This window comes from Solanum stenotomum, chromosome 2, assembly GCF_019186545.1.
Source record: "Solanum stenotomum isolate F172 chromosome 2, ASM1918654v1, whole genome shotgun sequence".
Taxonomy (NCBI): domain Eukaryota; kingdom Viridiplantae; phylum Streptophyta; class Magnoliopsida; order Solanales; family Solanaceae; genus Solanum; species Solanum stenotomum.
The window spans coordinates 41,905,072-41,911,314 of NC_064283.1; positions in this window are offsets into that span (position 1 = coordinate 41,905,072).

Below are 6,243 nucleotides of genomic sequence, written 5' to 3' on the forward strand. Positions count from 1 at the left end.
CAGAAGCTTTCATAAATCACTATTTGCCTCGAGAGATTAGGGATGGATGGGTGGACCAGTTTCTGAACCTCCGACAGGGCAGCATGAGTGTCCGAGTACGGGCTGAGATTTGATTCATTGGCTACATATACACCAACATTTCTTGGAGGGCTTGACTTAGACTATATCGACGCTTATCCTACCATTGCAGACTAAATAATAATATGGATATCTAGTAAATTCAGGTCGTCGCACAAGGCATAGAGGATCGCCGACATCTACAGTATATGACTAAGAGGGTCGATAGAGAGAGACCAAAGAAGGATAGGCCCGTTGGTTCACATGTTAATTTTTAGGGTGGTCCCAGACCTCAATATTCTAGTAGGCCACATAGACATCCACCACAACAATTCTAGGGTAGTAGATTTGATAGTCAGGGACAGTCAGGTCCAGGTAAGGGTCGACGAGGATCAGGCTCTCAGTAGCAGAGAGCATCAGGCCAAAGTAGGACAACATCGCCGCATTACGCTACAAGCGGTAGGATGCATTTTGGGAAGTGTAGGCAGGGTTCCACATGTTTTTTTTCTTGTGGACAGCAGGGACATGGGTGGAGGAACTACCCGACCATAGTTCAGGGTGGCATAGGTCAATCGACCGGGTCATAGTAGGTTCCTCTTCATCAACACAGTCTACAGAGCGTGGACCCCATACTTCAGCATGTAGAGGTAGAGAGGGAGAATCTACCTCTGGTAGTGGCCAGAACCGTACATATTCACTAGCCGGCCAACAGCTCTCATAGTCATCACCAGATGTTATGACAGGTGCATTAATTGTTTGCTCTCATTGTGTTTCTGCTTTGACAGATCCTGGATCCACTCTATCTTATGGTACCCCATTTATTACGAGAAAGTTATTTATAATAGCAGAGTCATTATATCTACCTTTTATGTATCTACACAAGATGGTGAGTCTATTATTGCTAGGAGAGTCTATCGAGGTTGCACTGTAGAAATTATCAACCGTCATACCTCTATAGACCTGGTAGAGTTAGAGATGGTCGATTTCAATGTTATTATGGGTATGGACTGGTTAGCATCTTGTTATGCTAATGTTGAGTGTCAGAAAATATTGTTAGATACAACATTCTAAGAGAGGCAGTTGTGGAATGGAAAGGCAATACTGCAACGCCGAAAGGTAGGTTTATTTCCTATCTTAAGGCGAGGAGGATGATAACTAAGCGTTGTATTTATCATCTTGTCCGCGTTCATGATATAGATGAAGAACCACTGACTCTTTAGTCTATTCTGGTAGTTAATGAGTTTCTAGATGTATTACCAGACGAGCTCCCTGGTATCCCTCTAAAATGAGAAATTGATTTTTCTATTAATATGCTACCAGGTACACAACCCATATCTATCCCTCCTTATAGAATGGCTCCTACTGAGCTAGAGGAGTTGAAGGATCAGCTGAAAGACTTGCTAGATAATGGCTTTATCAGACCTAGTGCTTCACCATAGGGTGCGCCAGTGCTATTCGTGAGCAAGAAATTGGCTCACTAAGAATGTGTATTGATAATTGACAGCTGAATAAGGCGACTATAAAGAATAAGTATCCACTTCTAAGGATCGATAACTTGTTTTATCAGTTGTAAAGTGTTAAGTGTTTTTCAAAGATTGATTTAAGATCAGGGTACCACAAGATACGAGTTCAGGATAAAGACGTTCCAAAGATTGCTTTTAGAACTAGATATGGAAACTTTGAGTTCTTGGTAATGTCTTTTGGATTAACTAATGCCCCAACAATGTTCATAGACCTGACGAATAGTATATTTAGGTCGTATCTAGACTTGTTTGTGATTGTATTTATTGGTGATATTTTGGTGTATTTACGTTCAAAAACTGAGCATGCAAATCATCTGCGAGCAGTCCTTCAGGTTCTTCGAGATCAAGAACTTTATGCAAAGTTTTCTAAGTGTGAGTTATAGTTGAACTCTATAGCTCTCTTACGCCATATTGTATCAGATGAAGGCATTGCGGTTAATACACAAAAGATTGAGGCCGTAAAAACATGGCCCAGACCTATGACTTGACCGAGGTTCGTAGTTTCTTATGGTTAGCTGGGAACTATAGAAGGTTTGTAGAGGGGTTTTCTTCACTTTCAGCAACTTTAACGAACCTGACTCTAAAAGCAGCTAAGTTCCAGTGGACTGAGGCTTGCGAGAAAAGTTTCCAAGAGCTAGAGGGCAGGTTGACATCAACAACAGTTCTAGCATTTCCAATGGGTTTAGAAGGCTATGCGGTGTACTGTGATGCTTTTGGTGTTGGGTTGGGATGTGTTTTAATGCAATATGATAAGGTTATCACATATGGTTCAAAGAAGTTGAGGAAGGTTATCACATATGCTTCAAGGCAGTTGAGGAAGCATGTAAAGAACTATCTGACCCACGATATAGAGTTGGCTCCAGTTGTGTATGCATTAAAGATCTGGAAACACTATTAGTATGGCCTTCATGTTGAAATCTTCATAGATCATAAAAGCATTCAATATATCTTTAGAGAAAAAGAGTTAAATCTGTGACAATGTCAATGGCTTGAGTTACTCAAAGACTACGAAGTTGATATTTTATATTGTCTAGGAAAGGCTAATGTGGTAGCCGATGTCCTCAATCAAAGATCTATGGGTAGTTTATCCTATTTAAGTGTTGAGAAGTGTCGCTAGCACGATAGCTTCATCAGTTAGATAGCTTGGGAGTCAAATTGTTAGAGGTAGACGATAGTGGGGTCACAATTCATGATACAACTGTATCATCTCTAGTTGTTGAGGTAAAGGCATGGCAACATGAGGATCCTAAATTACAGCAGGCAGAGCAAAGGTTCAGGATCACCAGTCTGTAGCATTTGATATATCAGGAGATTCAGCCCTCAGATATAGTGGTCGATTATGTGTTTCGGATGTTGCAGGCTACAACATCACAATTTGGAAGAGGCACATCATTCCCGTTATTCTATTCACCCTAGTTCAACGAAGATGTACCATGATATTAAGTAGATCTATTGGTAGCTTGGGATAAAGAAGGACGTTGCTGAGTTTATGACGCATTGTCCTAACTGCCAACAGGTGAAAGTTTAGCACCAAAAGCCCGTTGGGCTAGTCCAGGAGATAGCCATTACTTTGTGGAAGTGGGAAGCAATTAATATGGATTTTGTTACAGGGTTACCTCTATTGCGTTGTAAGTTTGACTCTATTTGGGTAATTGTTGACAGACTAAAAAAATCAACCCATTGCTTACCAGTCAAGACTACTTTCATAGCTGAAGATTATGCAAGGCTTTTCATCCGAAAGATTGTTAGGTTTCACAACTTCCCAATATCTATTATTTCAGATAGAGGACCATAATTTACCGCTATCTTCTCGAAGTCTTTTCGGAAAGGATTTGGGACGCAAGTTAATCTCAAGACCGCCTTTCACCCTTACACATATGGCCAAGCTAAACGCACTATTTTAACACTTGAAGACATGCTACAAGCATGAATGTAGGAGTTTAATGGAAGTTGGGATGACCACTTACCTCTTATTGAGTTCGCATACAATAATAGTTATCATTCTTGCATTAGGATAGCACCTTATGAGGCTTTGTATGGGCGAAAATGTAGATCCCCCATTGGATGGTTAGAGGTAGGTGAGTCAGGGTTGATTGGACCTAACCTACTACATCAAACAATGGAGCAGGCTAAGCTCATTCGGGTGAGGTTGGTAACAGCTCAAAGCCGACAGAAGTCATACTCAGATTTGCGATGAAAACTCTTAGAGTTTTGTGTCGCTGACTGGGTATTCTTAAAAGTCTCGCCTATGAAAGGTGTTATGAGATTAGGCAAGAAAGGCAAGCTTAGTCCAAGATTCATTTGGATATACTGGATCCTTCAGAGGGTAGGACAAGTGGGTTATGAATTAGAATTGCCTTCGGGGCTAGAATTTGTTCATCCAATTTTCCATGTATCGATGCTACAGAAGTGTGTAGGAGACCCTTATCGATTTTTCCCAGTTGAGGATGTATAGATCACAGAGGATTTCTCCTACGAGGAAACTCCAGTTTCCATATTAGATCAACAGGTCTTTAAATTGAGGACGAAAGAGATGGCTTCGGTTAAAGTATCGTGGAGAAACAAGAATAGAGAAGAGGTGACCTGGGAAGCTGAGGATGGCATGAGGTCCAAATATCCTCACTTGTTTCATACCCAGGGTGATGGCATATCAGTTTATATTAGGCCAGTGAGGTAAGATACCTATTTGATTTTTTTGTTGCTTTTTATTTTTGTTGTTGTTGTATATTTGCTCGCACTGCTATTGTGGAGCTATAAGGCTTAGCTATTTATGTCATCGTGTGGGACACTTAGGTTAGAAATTTTACGTTCCAGGATCCTATATAGTGCCATTTACAAAGGATACTCTGCCTAAATTTTGTCAACTCCCAAGGACTTAACCGCGTCACTCAGATTTTTCATTCAAGGATGAATGTTTCTAAGGGGGGAAGGATGTAACACCCTGACTTTTCGAAACATCTAAATTGACTCATATCTTCGTGGAAAGACTAGGATGGTGGGTAATAAATTAATAATCATGTGTTATGTGCTATTTTAAGTGTTCAAGGTTGTATCTCAAGTTTTGAAGTTAGGTAAGTGGCAAAATAAAAGTTGGCGAAAGTTAACGTAAATTCCTTTTTAAAGATTTGTCTGAAATTTGGGTCAAATGTCTCAGACGTTTTCTCCTAATCTAGAAAGATTTATGGTGACCACGACCTATAAAATTGAAGGTCTACGAGTCTAGTTTCCAACGGATCAACCCGTTTGTTCATACAACTTCAGAATTGAGAGATATTCGCATTTCCACAAGACTGCGCAAGCAGGGAGGTGAGGTGGGTCCCCTAGGTCGGTGGAACATCATATATATCATCTTCTTCGACTTTTCTTCATTTTTCCTTCATCTTTTTTAGTGAATATCCAAAACACTCACAAAACCCACTTCTAGGATCAACCAAGTTACAGATTTTCGTGACTTTAGTCCTTGACACAAGTTGTTTTACACGTTGAGCTCGTCAACATGGTATAATTTGTTTTATCAATTTCCTAGCATATCGTACTTTGGTGTGTGGGCATTAGCGGTTTGGACATATTTTAAACTTTTAAGGTGTATCACGAACTTAAAATCAAGGTAAGACTCTTCTTTCAATGACTCTAACTTTTAGAAGTAGTTTGCAATGATATACAAATCTTTTATCGGATTATCATGGTATCTTCTATTCTTTTGTGTTGATTATGGTCCTGCCTTCTTGAGTATCGAGGGGAGTTTTGAGTAAAGTCGTTAGGACACATGAATTCAACAAAAAATGTATGTTGAAGATCGCCGACATCTACAGTATATGACTAAGAGGGTTGATAGAGAGAGACAAAAGAGGGATAGGCCCGCTGCTTCACATGGAGATTTTTAGGGTGGTCCCAGACCTCAATATTCTAGTAGGCCACCTAGACCTCAACCACAGCAGTTCCAGGGTAGTAGATTTTATCGCCAGGGACAGTGAGGCCCAGGTGAGGGTCCAAAATGATCAGGCTCTCAGCACCAGAGAGCATCAGGCCAAGGTGGGACAGCACCGCCGCATTACGCTACTTGCGGTAGGATGCATTTTGGGAAGTGCAGGTAGTGTTCCACAGGTTTTTTTTGTTGTGGACAATAGGGACATGGGTGGAGGAACTACCCAACCATAGGTCAAGGTGGTATATGTCAGTCGATCGGGTCATAGTAGGTTCCTCTTCATCAGCACAGTCTACAGGGCATGGACCCCATACTTCAGCAGCTAGAGGCAGAGAGGGAGCATCTACCTCTGGTAGTGGCTAGAACCGTACATATTCCCTAGCCGGCCGACAGGTCTCAGAGTCATCATCAGATGTTATAACAGGTGCATTAATTGTTTGCTCTTATTGTGTTTATGCTTTGACAGATCCTGGATCCACTCTATCTTATGTTACCCCATTTATTACTGGGAAGTTCTGTATAGTAGCAGAGTCATTATATATACCTTTTATGTATCTACACAAGATGGTGAGTCTATTATTGCCAGGAGAGTCTATCGAGGTTGCACTGTAGAAATTATCAACCATCATACCTCTATAGACCAGGTAGAGTTAGAGATGGTCGATTTCGATGCTATTATGGGTACGGACTGGTTAGCATCTTGTTATGCTAATGTTGAGTGTCGGACAAATATTGTTA